We start from the raw sequence: 17,493 nt of genomic DNA on the forward strand, positions 1-17,493 counted from the left end.
CATCACCTCCAAGTCGTTGTCCTTCAGTCTAATGGTGGAGGGCACAGCTCAGCTCCAAGTCCAGTCGCCGTTTTCAATCTTTAGTTGCAGGGGGCACAGCCCACCATCCCATGCGGGAATTGAACTGGCAACCTTGTTGTTGAGAGCCTGCACTCTAACCAACTGAGCCATCTGGACGCCCCAAATTTTTAAAGATTCCGATTTAAAAAAAACCATGCTTATAAATAAGTAGAAATGTCAATTTCAGAATTATCCCTCAGAGTGCTTCTTTATTCTGGTCACATGCGAGCCTTAACAGAGTCACTGTTACTTGGGTCTGACAATCCTTCACCCTTTTGCTATCAGTTTGGATCTCATGTAAATGGGATGTTTATATTACATTATCCATGTTTCTTAGTGATGGATTGACAGATACTGGATTTAGGTACAATGTTATTTCCCTTTGTAATGGGGGAAATACCATTTTTAACATTCCAGTTTATTCATTTGGTTGCCAGGATCCCATTTTATGCTTATTTTTTCTCTTAAAAATAGCAGATAACTATATATATTTCAGCCTTGTCTTCTGAAAATTTTTAAGTAGGACAGTAAAATGAATCCCCACAAACCCATATCTGCTTCAGCTCTTGTCTCATGGCCAATCTGGTTTCTTTTACCCACTCACCTTACCTCAACTCCTGATGATACTAAAGCTAACCCCAGGTGACATTTCATTTTTAAATATTTCAGTATCAGATTTTAAAAAATAAGGACACTGTTTTATAAATAACTATGGTATCATCATACCTCCATAAATAAAAATAATTCCCTATCACATATCCGTCCTACTTACTTGGAATCAAAACCATAGCCATTAGTCTTATTAATTTCAGAATTGTTCTGCATTGTATTAGTAATAAGGTAGAATAATTATTTTTATTATTGCTTGGTAAGCCCTGATGGTGTGTCCTGAGCCCATTTTCATTGAAAGTGAGATCTTTATTGTTTTTAGATTAAAACCAATTCCAGTAGTTTTCTTACTGCTCTGTTAAGCCATGGAATAATTTGGGTAGCAGGCAGTAGGGAGGGAAGTAACTGTTGAAGATAAGTTGAACCAGGTATTTCCTGTCTCACCTATCTCTGGGTCCGGTTTTCTTTTTTAGCCAAAATTGACCCACATGGTAAAGACTTGACTACCTTGTATTTATAAGGAATTTTGCAAGGGTACTGTGGGGAATACAAAGAAAAATATTCTTATCTTTTAACCCTTAGAAACTAATTTTAGGAAATCTTTTTAAACAGATATGACAGAGTGTTGGTTTTGGTTTTATATTTTAATTTACTGAAGTTTATACTTTCCAAATAAATTACAGAGCTTGAGGGCTTGGACAGACTTTAGAGATTGTTTAGCTTGGTTCTTGAACTTGAGTGAGTATCAGAATTCTCTGGAGGGCTTGTTAAAACACAGATGGCCTGCCCCACCCCCAGAGTTTCTGATTCAGTCGGTCTGGGGTGGGGCCTGAGATTTTGCATTTTTAATAACTTCCTAGGTGATGCAGATGCTGCTGGTCCAATGAGCACATTGATGTAGCTCAGTAACTTCCATTTTGCTCATGAGGAAATTTACACTAGCAGGAAAGTGACTTCTTTGCCCCACACTGGTTAGTGACACAGCTGAATCAGAATTCTGATCTTTAGTTTATTTATTCACACCCCTAGTCCAGTGCTTTTCCTATTGTGCATTTGTTTCCTTTAGGCTACTTGTCTTCAAGTGATTCCTTCTGAGTCTTCTCTGAACGTTTTGATTATCTTGGTAGTGGTAAATCTTTCTCTCTCTAGAACAGGTGTTTATAAATTGGAGTCTAGGGATTAAAATTTTTGGCAAAATTGTTTTGCGTGCTGGTGTATTTTTCTGGGGAGTGCTCAATATCTTTGAAAACTCCCAAATTGTTTTTTGCCTCCTAATGGCTAAGAGGACTCCACCCTTTTAAGGCAATTGTGGTTTTTGAAAATAACCAAGGGTCATTTGGAGGCTGGCTGGTGGTTAATGTGGGTGAGAACGCTAGAAATTGCTACATTTTGTCAATGAGGTGTGCTTTTAAAAGTCGTTAAGACTGATTTTCTTTTGTGGCCTTAAAAACTAAACGGGCTTCAATGTATATTAAAGAAAAGTTACAGAAATATTTTGGGCAATAACAACAACATTGGATTAAGTGTACGGTGATGACATATAATGGAGATGTTATTAATTTGGATATATTAGCTTATTAAAAATGGTCTTTATTACTTCACAATCATAACATGTATTCTAGAGAAAAATCTTCCAGTAATGTTTTAGAAATATTAGGTTAGATTTCATGAAATTGTTTATCAAGTCCAAGATAACAGATCTAGGTAATCTCAAAATTTGGAAGACATATAGATTTTTAATGGTCATTAAACCAGTCTTTATTTTGCAGACGAGAGAAGTTTGAGGCCAAGAGAGGTAAAGTGCTTCGTCCAGGTCCTATGACTGAATAATGACAAATTCAGGACTAGAATCCAGGTCCCTTGAGCTGTGAACTCGTGCTCTTTCCACTATATCACATGGTTTTATCTCATGCTTCCATTTTTCACAGTGGTTATAACAAAACCTTAGGATTTTGTTATAGAGCAGTGATTAAAGTGTGGACTCCACACCCGCAAAACCAGCGTTCCCTGAGAACTTGTAAGAGGTGCAAATTCTCAGGCTCCGCTCCAGACCTAGCAAATCAGAAACTCGGGGAGTGGGAGGATAGAGCAACCTGTTTTAACGAACGCCTCAAAGGATAATGATACACGTTTAAGTGTGAGAGCCACTAGTATAGAGTAAGGATTCTCTGGCTGAGCATCAGAATCATCTGGGGAACTTTTAGAAAATAATGGTGCCTAACCACCACCACCCTCCCTAACTGAGACAAATTAAATTAGAATCTCAACAATGAGGCCTGGGCATCTATTTTATGATCAACATTTTATTTTGTAATTTATCTTAGAGAAAACTTGTATAGTACAGAGTTCCTGCATACCTGTTACCCTGTCCCCTAAAGTTAACATCTTACATAACTTGGTACATTTGTGAAAACTAAGATATTAGCATTGGCACATTACTGTGAACTAAACTACAGCCTTTATTCACATTTCACTTGTTTTTCCACTAATGTTCTTTTTCTATTCCAGAATCCAATCCAGGATCGCTCATTGCATTTAATCAGCATGTTTCCTTAGCCTTCTCTGGTCTGTGACAGTTTCTGTCTTGTTTTTCATAATCTTGACAAATATGAGAAGAATTGGTCAGTTTGTGGAATGCCATCCCTCAGTTTGGGTTTCTCTGATGTTTTCTTCGTGATTAGACTGGGGTTTGGGGATGCGGGGAGGATTTCCACAAAGGTGAGGTGCCATTCTCACCACATCATCCTAAAGGGTGCGCACCATCAACATGACTTAACACTAGGCACGCTAACTGACCACCTGGCTATGCTGGCGCTCGCCAGGCTCTTCCTTGCAAAGCTATTGTCTTTCCCTTTCCATACTCTGTTCCTTGGAAGCAAGTCCAGCCCACAATCAAGGGGAGAGGGGAAATAGGCTCCACCTCCTAGAGAGTGAAACATCTACATTTATTATTGGGAATTCTCTGTGGAAGAATTCCCTTTTCTCCATTTATTTATTCAATCATTTATATCAGTATGCATTCATGGATATTTATACTTGGTTATAATGTAATACTATGTTATTTATTCTGTTCAACTTTTTCTGGTTTGGACACTGGGGACCCTTAGAAGTTGGCTGTGGTGTCCCCTTGACCTACCCCTATTCTTTTGTATTTTGAGCACTTTATTTTCTGGCACTACACAATGCTCCAGCACTGGAATCAGCATTTCTACAAGGAGCTGGGCACCTCTTTTTAAAAGCTGCTCTGGTGGTTCTACTGCAGAGTAAGTGTGGAAACCACTGATACTGAGAATGAACCACATTCTTCTGTAAATCTCCTAATGCCACCATCAGACCTAATCGTATCTTGCATCCTCAAAAATTGTAGTCATCTTTGATTTGGTCTTCTTCCTCTTCTTTCTTTCATGGTCAGTCTTTTCACCAAAGCTGTTTTCTCCTGCTTGACATCCAGAGCAGCACTTTAAAAACTTTAATGTGTAATACGTAGGATCTTGTTAAAATGCAGACTCTGATTCAGTAGGTCTGGGGTCGGAGTCTGAGATTCTTAGTTTGAAGCAGGTGTCCAGGAGATCTGAATGCTGCTGATCCATGAAATGCATTTTAATAGTGAGGGTCAGAACAAAGTCCAGACAATTTAGGACATCTAAAGAGCCCCCATGGTCTGGTGGGCCCCAGTCTAATTTCCTGTTTTATCTTCTATGCATTTCTTTATTTACCCCACACTCAAACCAACTAGTCTATTCCGTATTTGTAGTATTCACCTGATGTGGTCCCCAAGGATTGTGGCGATTCACGCCTTTCTGTAATCCCCTTCCTTTGGATATAGGCTGGTAGGCTGGGCCTTGTGACTTGCTTGTAACTGACAGAATCCAGCAAAAGTCATGGGATGTCACTTCTGTCATTAAATTACAAAAGACTGTGACGGCTGTCTGGCTTGTACTCTCGTCTTCTCAGTTGCCCAATCTGATGAAGTAAGCTGCCATGCTGTGACATGCTCTGTGGAGAGGCCCACGTGGCAGGGAACCGAGGGACTGAGGCCTTGAGGATAATATAACAGCCCATGAGGAACTGAATCCTGCCAACATTCATGAGTGAGCTAGGAAGTGGATCTTCCCAGTGGAGCCTTGAGGTGACGGTGGCCTAGTGAGAGACCCTGAGCTCAAGCACCCATCTAAGGCACGTCCAGGTTCCTGACCCACAGAAACTGTGAGATAACTGTGTATTGTTTTGAGCTGTAAATTTTGGGGTAATTTGCTGCGCAGCAATAGATAATACGTCATTTACTAAATATACTGTGAAATGACTTCCTGTTACATTGTTCTCATCCTGCAAAAGAAAACTCAGATGCTGCTTCCTCACTTATTCAACAATATTTGCTGGACGCCTACTACATGCGAGGCACTGTGTTAAATACTAGGGGTAAGTGGTAAAGAAGCAGGCGCAGTCTGCCCTCACACAGCTTACATTCTTTTGTATTGGTTTTCAAAGTTTCACAAAAGAGGGACCCAGGATGCATTTCATTAAAGGAGAGCAATTTTTAATGCCAAGGAAATAATATAAAGAAGCTATATGAAAAGCTTTTTCACATTGTCACTTCCAGACCAGTAAAAACTTCATTATGGACTAGCATAGTTTGCATTTAGGTGTTTCAGAAGTCCTAATTCTGGTGCATGTTAAGGCAACCCTAATTCCTCTCTGTTGGGGTATATTACTTTTTCTAAGCACTACTAAAATGTTTATTGTACCTTTACATAGCTAGTATGCCATTCTGCCTTACAATTAGGGAGGTTTGTCTTCCCCACTAGTCCTCATTTTCATTTTTATATCCCCATGGTTCTTTGCACATGTGTAAAGAACTTGCTAATGTAATATTAATTATAGCTTTGTTAATCTGAGGTTAATGGAGATTTTAATTCCAGTAGAGTTATTTAAAAAAATCTAAGCACCATCGTTCTGCATTTTCTCCTGTTTTAAGAGAGTATTTATTGAAAGCATGAATATTGTTTGTTTCTTTGTAAATCCCTGTTCCTAGCAAAATGATTTAGGTCATGATAATGCTACTTATTAAGGTTACAAGTTCCAGTGATTGCAAAATGAAGCCAAATCCATTTACAAAATGATGAAGATAATTTTTTAAATTTAATTAAATCTATTGAGGTTACATTGGTTAATAAGTTTCAGGCATACAATTCTATAATACAACATCTGTATATTGTGTGCCTACCACCTAGAGTCTAGTTCCCTTCTATGTATGTGACCCTCTTTACCCTCTTCATCCTCCCCCTACCCCGCTTCCCCTTGGGTAACCACCATTCTGTTGTAGGTGTCTGTGAGTTTGTTTTTTGTTCGTTTGTTGCTTTCTGTTTTATATCCCACATATGAGTGAAATCATATGGTTGGTTCTTGTCCTTTTACATCTGACTAACTTCACTTAGCATGATACTCTCAAGATCCATCCATGTTACCACAAATGGCAATATTTCATCTTTTTATGGCTGAGGAGTATTCCATTGTATATATGTACCACATCTTTTTTATCCAATCATCTATTGAAGAACACTTTGTTTGTTTCCATGTCTTGGCCACCATGAATAATGCTGCAGTGAACATAGGGGTACATATATCTTTTGAATAAGTGTTTCCAAAATTTTCGGGTAGATGCCCAGGAGAAGGATTGCTGTGTCATATGGTAGCTCTAGTCTTCTTCTTAGTTTTTTTAAAATAAATTTTATTGGGGAATATTGGGGAACAGTGTGCTTCTACAGGGCCCATCAGCTCCAAGTCGTTGTCCTTCAATCTAGTTGTAGAGGGCGCAGCTCCAAGTCCAGTCACCATTTTCAGTCTTTAGTTGCAGGGGGCACAGCCCACCATCCCATGTGGGAATTGAAGCTGCAACCTTGTTGAGAGCTCGCGTTCTAACCAACTGAGTGATCTGGCTGCGTCCCCCCCCCCCACGAAGCTCAGTGGCAGCTTGTTGTCTTCAATCTAGTTGTGGAGGGCACAGCACACTGGCCCATGTGGGAATCGAACTGGCAACCCTGTTGTTCAGAGCTCATGCTCTAACCAACTGAGCCATCCGGACGCCCCTATTCTTATTTTTTTGAGGAACCTCCATATTTTTTTCCATAGTGGCTGCACTAATTTACATTCCCACCAGGGTTCCTTTTTCTCCACAGCCCTTTCAACACTTGTTATTACTTGTCTTGTTGATAACAGTCATTCTAACAGGTGTGAGGTGGTATCTCATTGTGGTTTTGATTTGCATTTCCCTCGTAGGTAGTGAAGTTGAGCATTTTTTTCATATATCTGTTGGCCATTTGTATGTCTTAGGAAAAGTGCCTTTTCAGGTCCTCTGCCCATTTTTTTTTTTTTAAATAAAAATTTTGTTATTTTATTTGGCATGTCCTTTGCCCATTTTTTAATTGGATTGTTTGTTGTTGAGTTGTACAAGTTCTTTGTATATTTTGGATATTAGCCCCTTATCAGAGGTATTGTCTGCAAATATCTTCTCCCATTTGGTTGGTTGCCTTTTTGTTTTGTTGATGGTTTCTTTTGCTGTGTAGAAGCTTTTTAGTTTGATGTGGCCCCATTCATTTATTTTTGCATTTACTACCCTTGCATTTGGGGTTAAGGTCACAAAAAACCCTCTGAGACCAAGGTCCATAAGTTTAGTGCCTATGTTTTCTTCTATGTATTTTATTGTTTCAGGTCTTATAATCAAATCATTAATGTATTTAGAGTTAATTTTGGTATATGGTAACAGAGAACAGTCTAGTTTTATTCTTTTGCATGTGGCTTTCCAATTTTCCCAGCATCATTTATTGAAGAGGCTTTCCTTTTTTCGAAATTAAGGTAATTTTTTAATATCATAGTGACATGCATTAAAATTCAAGACTCGTTCTCTTAGTATTATATTAACAAATTTTATCTGTAGTGTTTGATTTCATTTTATATATTAATACAATACCTTGCATGATACAAATATGCCAAATATACTATAAGGTGGTCATCATTTTAGGTTAATTGCACACGAATACTCTGATTCTTATGTCTGCTTATAGCTAAAATAAACTCTCTAGATTATAAATTTGGAGCTTCTAACTGCCTTGCAAGGGAAGAATATTTGCTCAGTGAGCCTAGTAACATTGATTTGTAATTAATCATTTCAGTTAGTGACTCACCTATGGTAACAGTACAACAAAATATCATATTTGCTTAGTAGTATTAGTATTAATTCTATTTATCTCATATGCATTTAGAAAATTGCCTTGTCATTAGTGTATTGTGAGTATATCTAAATAAGACAGTTATTAAAAGATTTATTTCCACTGGGAGTATGACCATTTAAAAACCTCCCAAAGAATTTCTATTGAGGAAATACTTTATTATGTAGTTTAAAACACCACCATTTGTAGCAAAGGAATATGATGACTTGTTTTTCCTTAATTTCTGAAAGAAATAAAAATTTCAGTTAAAATTTTCAAATTCTCTATCTGCCTTTCCCCATGTTAATGCATACACGTATAGTACTCAAAAGATTTGATGTTATCCTCACTTTTTAAGCTAAAGTGTCTACCAATTCTATCTGATATCTATCTGATCTTTTTGTTTAAGTGTTGTTAGTTGTTTAAGTCACTATTTGGTATACATATAAAACACATAAAGAAATAGTAAGTAAACATGGAGGGTGCCTGATCACCTAGCACTTCACATTGGATGGAGATAATGCCATCCTTGTTTATGTATCTCTGGAGGAAATAAAGTGTAAATTTCAATGGCCTGGTTTCTATGTATTTTCTTTGGTTCAGGATTGTATGTAACTAGTTGGTTTGAGCTCAAATGAAACTAAAACCAAAGAAATATAATTTGCAAAATCCATACTCTGGGAAACTCAACAGAACAAACAACCCAATTTCCTGAACAAAAAATTACAAGGAAAAGAAGAAGATGGAGGGGGAATCCTATCAATTAAGAGAGACATGAGAAACATATGAACTAATTTCAATTTATGGACCTTATTAGAGTCCTGATATAAGCATATTGTTTTTAAAAAACACAATCAGGCAAAATGTGAACACTGACTGGATATTCATTGATCTCTTAAATATTAAAGAATTATTAATTTTTCCTAGTGTGATAATAGTATTGTGGTTCTTCCATTTTTAAAAGAGTTTATATTTTAGACCTGTATTTAGAGCTATATATTGACATAGTTATGGATTAAATCATATGTTGTCTGTAATTTCCTTCGAAATAATCCAGGTGGTGCTAAAGCATGTGAGGTAAAGATGAAAGAAGGTTGACATGATTGGGTAATTGTTGAAGATGGGCAGTAGGTCCATGGGAGTTAATTATATTCTCTTGACTTTAAAGTATGTTTGAATTTTTTAAATACTTAAAAGTATGGGACAAAATAAAGGCATTTTTATAATCCAAAGCAGAGGTTACCACCAACTGACTCTCACTAAGGAAATTTCTAAATGATGTCCTTCGGGAAGAAGAAAAATAATCCCAGAAGGTGATCTGATACTCAAGAAGGAAGGATGATTACACTTAAGATCTGTCAATTATACTTAATAAAAAAGTGGGGAAAAAGGGAGGGAGAAGCTCCAAAAGGAAAACATGTGATTTACACATTAACAATATAAAATAATAATAGTGATATCTACTTTGTGGTGTAAAAAAATAGCAAAAACTGAAATAGATTAAAAATGGTATACTCAAGTGTGGGTGAGGAAGGGGAAGAACCAGAACTGTACAAAATGTTGGCCGTATATCTACCATAGCCAAACATATGCATACCTTAATCCTCAGCAATTTCACTCTTAGATATATACCCTATAGAAAGTTGTATGTTTGCAAAAAACATGTACTGGAGTATTTTTAGCAACACAATAATATCCCCAAACTGTAAAGTACCCAAATGGCCACGGGTGAGTAGATAAATATATTGGAGTATATTCACAAAATGAAATGTTATGCAGTCTTGATCATGAATGATCTACAACTAAACCTGACAATATGGATGAATCACACACACAATGTTGAGCAAAATAAACCAAATACAAAGGAGCACATACTGTATGGTGTAAGGGTATCTGAGGGGTCCTTCTGGGGTACTGGTAATGTTCTGTTTCTTGATATGGCTGCTGGTTAGTTAAATATTGTGTTGTTTGTAGAAATTCAGTGAGTTGTACACTAATGTGCAATGTTCTGTAGATACGTTATATTTCAATAAAATGCTTTAAAATGAGCATTTAAGCCAGTAGGAGACGATTGGAGTCAAAATATTCTAAGGACATTGTATACAGAGGGTGCCAAAAAATGTATACACACTTTAAGAAAGGAAAAAACTATTAAAATTGTAATATATATTGATAGCAAAAGATGAATACAAGTCATGTGTATACATTCTTTTTGGCACCCCTGGTAGTCTTTGAATTAAATTTGAACTTCAAGGATAACGACTGAAAATAGAGGCTATAACTTCCAATCTGTAAAGGGAGAAAATGGAATAAGAAAAAAACTGACCTTTAATTCAAAAGAAGGCAAGAAAAGAAAAATAGAAACAGAGAAATGGACACACATACCTAGTACAAAATGGCTGAAAGAAATCAAATACATTTTATTTTATTTTTAAAGCATTTTTAAAATATAGCTAACATACAATATTATATTGGTTTCAGGTGTACACCATAGTTATTCAGCATTTATATACCTAAAGAAGTGATGACCATGATAAGTCCAGCAGCCATCTGACACTGTACTATGCTCTCATAAAATTATTGACTATATTCCCTGTGCTGCATATTACATGCATATGACTTGTTTTATATGTGGAAATTTGGACCTCTTATTCCCCTTTACTTTTCTGCCCTTTATAAATTTTTCAGTTACAGTTGACATTCAGTATTATTTTATATTAATTTCAGGTTTACAGCATAGTGGTTAGACATTTATATAATTTAAGAAGTGATCCCCCTGACTAGTACCCACCTGGCACTATGCATAGTTATTACCATATCATTGACTATATTCCCTATGCTTTACATCCCTGTGACTATTTCATAACTACCAATTTGTACTTCTTAATCCCTTCCCCCTTTTTAACCATGCCCCAACCCCCCTCCCATCTGGCAACCATCAGCTCATTCCCTGCATCTATGACTCTGTTTCTGTTTTGTTTGTGTATTTGTTCTTTAGATTCCCACATATAAGTGAGGTGATATGGTATTTGTCTGACTTACTTTACTTAGCATAATGTCTTCTAGGTCTATCCATGTTGTCACAAATGGTAAGATTTCTTTCTTTTTATATGGCCAAGTAATATTTCATTTTATATATGTACCACCCTTTATCCAATCATCTATTGATGGGCACTTGGGTTGCTTCCACATCTTGGCCATTGTAAGTAGTACTGCAGTGAACATCGGGGTGCACATATCTTTTCCAATTAGTGTTTTGGGTTTCTTCAGATAAATACCCAGAAGTGGAATTGCTAGGTCATACGATAATTCTATTTTCAGTTTTTTGAGGAACCTCCAAACTGTTTTCCATGGTGGCTGAACCAATTTGCAAACCCACCAACAGTGCACAAGGGTTTCCTTTTCTCCACGTTCTCACCAGCACATGTTGTTTTTTGATTTATTGTTGATAGACATTCTTGCAGTTGTGAGGTGATATCTCATTGAGGTTTTAATTTGTATTTTCATGATAATCAGTGATGTTGAGCATCTTTTCATATGTCTGTTGGCCATCTGTATGTCCTCTTTGGAGAAATGTCCATTCAGGCCCTCTGCCCATTTTTTAATTGGATTGTTAGTTTTTTTGGTGTTGTGTGAGTTCTTTATAAATTTTGGATATTAACCCATTATCAGGTGTATCATTGGTGAATATCTTCTCCCATTCAATAGTAGTCTTTCCATTTTGTTAATGGTTTCCTTTGCTGTGCAAAAACTTTATAGTTTGATGTAGTCCCATTTGTTTATTTTGTTTGTTTGTTTCCCTTGCCCAAGGCCACATATCAGAAAAAATATTACTTTGAGCAATATCAAAGAGTTTATTGCTTATGTTTTCTTCTAGGACTTTTATGGTTTCAGGTCTAATATTTAAGTCTTTAATCCATTTTAAGTTTATTCTTTTTTATGTGAAGTATACCTGTTTATTTACCTTTTAATGCCAATATCATGTTAAAAAGGATTTTCAAAGAATTATTTGTTTCTCAATCTAAGTTCTAATTCTAGTAAATCCCATGTATACAACATAACACAATGTGTGTGTAACTAATCAAAATTTAAAACTATAAATTTAGTTCATTGCTTGGATCACGTGGACTCAGTATATTTGATGTTTGCATTAGTTATTTCATTAATCCAGTCATGCATGCTTTCAACTAACATATACTGAGTGTGAAACTTGTGCTTGAACTCTGCTGGGTGTTAGAGATAAAAACACTTCTAACATCAAGGACCTTACAATTTCAAGAAAGACATAGAAAAGTATACTAACAATTAACAAAAGTAAAAGGATAATTTCTAAAACAAATATACTTGGGATTCTAAAAGGACACAAGAAGGACAGGTTAATGAGCTTGGGAAAACGTTAAAGAAGGCTCAGCAGAAAAGGTAGCAGTTTAGAAAGAACTTTCAATTTGCAATATTATCTGGAGCAGAGCTCTCAACTCAGCCAGTGTTCCTCTTTGTGAGGAGATTTAGACGTGTGGAGTTTGAGTTGTCACAGTTTGGGCACAGTCCTACATATATTTGGTGGACAAGGGCCAGGGATGTAAAACATCTTGCCAGGACAGGAGATCCCTGCACAATGAAGAAACATCCTGTAATTGACACAGTTTTTTTTTTATGTTTAGACTTTTTTTGGGGGGATTTCAGCTCATTTCTATTATAATTCATTGAACAAAAGAAAATAGAAGAGTTGAACAATACAGTTAGCCATCTTGACCTAATTAACATATGAAACAACACTCAACAACTGCAGAATACACATTATTTCCAAATACATGTGAAACATTCATCAAGATAGTTATCAAGCAAAGTTGTTGCAGAAGATATTTCTCAGGAAGTTGGACTAGTTGAATTTTAAGATCACTTCCACCTCTGAAATTCTAAAATTTATTTATCTTTTCCTAAGAACATCACCCTCAATCCAGCTTCCCCATTGTGTGCTACTGATAATGATTCCTTTTCAGCCACTTACCAAACACAAGGGAGGCTGTGGAGACATTTTTAATGCTGTATAAATGTAGATGTGGGTCCTTCCTGAAAACTTGTTGATTCTTTTAAAAATTTCTTTAAAATTAAAATATAGCTACCATACAATATTATATTTCAGGTATACACAATAGTTATTAAACATTTATATACCCAAAGAAGTGATCACCATTATATGTTCAGCAACCATCTGACACTGTACCACGCTATCACAATATTATTGACTGTATTCCCTGTGCTGTACATTACATCCCTGTGACTTACTTGTTTTATACCTGGAGATTTGGACCCCTTATTCTGCTTCACCTTTTCCTCCTTTTTAAAAATTTTCAATTAGAGTTGACATTCAATATTATTTTATACTAATTTCAGGTGTATACATAGTGGCTAGATACTTGCATAATTTAAGTGAGTACCTGACTAGTCTGGTACTCACCTGGCACTCTGCATAATTGTTACCATATTATTGACTATATTCTCTATGCTTTACATCCCCATGACTATTTTGTAATTACCAATTTGTATTAATGCCTTTACCTTTTTCACTGTGCACCCCAACCCCCCTTCCATCTATCACCCCGATAAATCTAGTACCCATTTGACACCATACATAGTTACTACAATATTATTGACTATATTCCTTATGCTGTACCCTACATCCCCATGACTACTGTGTAACAACCAGTTTGCACTTTTTAATCCCTTCCCCCTTTTCACCTACCCACAATCCCCCTCCCATCTGGCAACCATCAAAATGTTCTCTGTGTCTATGAGTTTCTGTTCTGTTCTGTTTGTTTGTTTTGTTCATTAGATTTCACATATAAGTGAAATCACATTGCATCTGTCTCTCTGTCTAACACTCCACTCAGCACAATACCCTCCAGGTCCATCCATGCCGCTGCAGATGGCAAGAACCCATTCCCTTTCATGGCTGAACTATATTCCATTGTATATATATACCACCTCCTCTCCATTCATCCATCAACGGGTACCTAAGTTGCCTCCATATCTTGGCTATTGTAAATAATGCTGCAATGAACATATGGATGCACATGTTCCCTCAAAGTAGCATTTTGGGTTTGTTTGGATAAATACCCGAAAGCGGGATTACTGAGTCCTCCTTTGACTCTTGTTACAGCCTTTTCTTTAAAATCTATTTTGTCTGGTATAAATATCGCTACTCCACCTTTTTTTTCATTTCCATTTTCATGAAATATCTTTTTCCGAACCCTTTACTTTCAGTTTGTATGTCTCTTGATCTGAAGTGAGTCTCTCGTAGGCAGCATATGTAAGGGTCTTGTTTTCTTATCCATTCAGCCATCCTGTGTTTTTGCGTGGAGCATTTAACCCATTTGCATTTAAAGTAATTGATAGATAGTTACTGCTATTGGTAGTTATTGCTATTGTATTATTCATATTTTTAATCTTTTTCCCCCGTCCTAATGCAGTCCCTCTAACATTCCTTCTAATACTGGTTTGGTGGTGATGAACTCCTTTAGCTTTTTCTTGTCAGGAAAGCTCTTTATCTGTCCTTTGATTCTAAATGGTAGCTGTGCTGGGTAGAGTCATCTTGGTCGTAGGTCCTAGCTTTTCATCACTGTGAATATTTCCCTCCACTCCCTTCTGATCTGCAAAGTTTCTGTAGAGAAATCAGCTGATAGTCTTATGGGAGCTCCCTTGTAGATAACTGCTTTTCTCTTGCTGCTTTTAAGATTCTTTCTTTGTCTTTAACCTTTGGCATTTTAATTATGATGTGTCTTAGTGTGGGCGTCTTTGGGTTTATGTTGTTTGGGACTCTCTCTGCTTCCTGGACTTGTATGTCTATTTCATTCTCCAGGTTAGTGAAGTTTTCAGTTATCATTTCTTCAAATAGTTTCTTAATCCCTTGTTCTCTCCTTCTGGTACCCCTATGATGTGAATGTTTTTATGCTTGATGCCCCATACATCCCTTAAACTGTTTTATGTTTTCTTGTTCCGATTGATTGTTTTCTGCTACCTTGTCTTCCAAATTGCTGATTTGATCCTCTGCTTCATCTAATCTGCTGTTGATTCCTTCTGTTGTATTGTTCATTTCAGTTATTGTGTTCTTCATTTCTGACTGGTTCTTTCTATGGTTTCTATGTCCCTTTTTAGGCTTACTATTTCTTTGTTGAAGTTCTCCCTGAGATCATTGAGTATTCTTATAACCAGTGTTTTGAACTCTGTATCTGCTAGATTGCTTGCCTCCGTTATATTTAGTTCTTTTTCTGGAGTTTTCTCCTGTTCTTTCATTTGGGACATATTTCTTTGTTTCTTCACTTTGGCTGCCTCTCTGTGTTTGTTTCTATATGTTAGGTAGATCTGCTACATCTCCCAGTATTGGTCAGGAGGCTTTATGTAGTAGGTGCCCTCTGGGGCCCAGTGGCACAGTCTCCCTGATCACCTGCACCGGGGGCTCCAGCAGCATCCCTTGTATGTTTTGTGTGTATCCTCCTCTTGTAGTTGAGCCTTGATTGCTGTTGGCACTTAGGCTTACTGTCTGTGAGGATTGGCCACGACCACAGCGTCTGAGCTGCTGTATGGAACCTGACCCCATGGATCAGGATGTGCCTCAGTGGGCTCTGGTGCTTGCCAAGACCACCCTTTGGCTGTGTTGCTTGTGGGGCTATTCAGGTGGTGTTCTGTTATGGTTTGAAGGTGGTGGTTCTGGGGCCTCTTGGGTGGGGCTCCTGTGCAGGCCAAGGGCAGCCACGGCCTGTGACTGGTCCAGAGTTCCCTGGTATGAGCTACAAAGCAGTCCCCAACTGCAACCGGGTCGCTGCCTGTGCTGGACCTGGAGGTGCATGGGAGAGGCCACGCTGGGCACCGAGGTTGGCCATCACCAATACTGGGCCTGGGGCAGCTCAGCAAAAGGCCTAGGGTACCCTGAGGTGTGCCACCTGCCAGCTTTCTGTAAGGCTTAGCCACGGAACAAGCCTCCGGTGGTATGGGAGTTGGGTGGGGCTATGTTTCAGGGAGTCACTAACGTGGGGTGAGCGGTGTTCACTAGATTAATGGAGATTCAGATTTGACACCACTTCTGAGCCTAGGGCCACTCTACAAAAGGCTCAGAGAATACTGAGGCCAGCTGCTGCCTGCCTGGGTCATGTGGACCTGGAAAGTTGTCCAAGAAAGACTGCAGCATGGGCCAACACCAGCTGCCTGCAGGCCACCGAAACAGCCTCAGGCGGCACATGAGTTGAGTGGGGTGAGGTCTCAGTGAGTCACCAGTGTGGGTCAAATAGTGTTTAGCAGGTTAATTCAGATTCAGATTTGATGCCAGTTCTGAGCCTGGGTCCACTCCACAAAAGTTTCAGAACACACTGAGGCCAGCTACTGCCTGCCTGGTGTCTTTGGACCCTGGAGAGTTGTCCAAGAAAGACTGTAGTGCTGGACAACACTGAGTTACCTGCCAGCCATGAAAAAGCCTCTGGCGTTGCGCAAGTTGGGTGGGGCAGAGTCCCTGGCAGTCATCAGAATGGAGTGAGTGGAGGTCACCAGGCCAATGAAAATACAGATTTGGCCATGTGAGGGGAGGGCTCAACACACAGGAAAGATGGCATCCATCCACCAGCTACATGGGAGGAGAGCTCAACATAGGGACAATGGTGGCTTTCCCTCCAGCCCTCACCCTGGAGCCGCACAACTCCGTCTCTTCCTGTATGTCTCTGACACCTCCTGAGCCGCAGTCTGCTTGCTGGAACCCACGGTGAATGCCTGGGAGTGAGAGAGTGTGTGTATGGGCCCTTTATGAGGACACCTACATTTCCAGCCACCTTCCGTCTCACCCAGATAGACGGAATCCCCTGATTTTCACAGCCAGATGCTATAGGGACTCTTCTTTCCGGCACTGGTGCTCGGGTTGGGGAGCCCTTGCATTCCAGGGGGGACCTCTGCAGCCAAGATATCCCTCCTGATTTTCGATTTCCACATGTGGGTGTGGGGCCAGCCTGTTTCATGTGTCTGCCCCTCCTACCAGTCTCGAGGTGGTTTCTTGTTTATATCCTTTGTTATAGGACTTCTGTTCAGCTAAACTTCTCATTGTTCTCCAGGTTGATTTTTCTATAATTTAGTTGCAATTTTAATGTGGTCATGGGAGGAGGCAAATACAGCATTCACCTCCTATGACATCTTGACTGGAACCCCATTTTGTTTCAATTTTAATTGAGGTAACATTGGTTAATAACATTATGTAAATTTAAGGTGTTAGAACATTATAATTCAATATCTGTATACACTATAGAGCTGACCACCAAAAGTCTAGTTTCTAAATTACAACAAATGTAAAACAACTAATGTTAAAAGACAAATTATTGACTAGGTTTAAAAATAAGCCAAGTGCTCTACACAAGAGACACCTCTATGACATAAGGACCCATACAAGATTGAAAGTCAAACAATGGGGAAAGATACATCAGGCAAATACCATGTTTCCCCGAAAATGAGACCTAGCCAGACAATCAGCTCTAATGCGTCTTTTGGAACAAAAATGAATATAAGACCTGGTATTATATTAATTATAATATTAAAGACTTAGTCTTATTTTACTATATTTGTTTTAGCATAATATAAGTAAAGA

This window comes from Rhinolophus sinicus, chromosome 18, assembly GCF_057876585.1.
Source record: "Rhinolophus sinicus isolate RSI-liver-muscle chromosome 18, RSI-T2T, whole genome shotgun sequence".
NCBI lineage: Eukaryota > Metazoa > Chordata > Mammalia > Chiroptera > Rhinolophidae > Rhinolophus > Rhinolophus sinicus.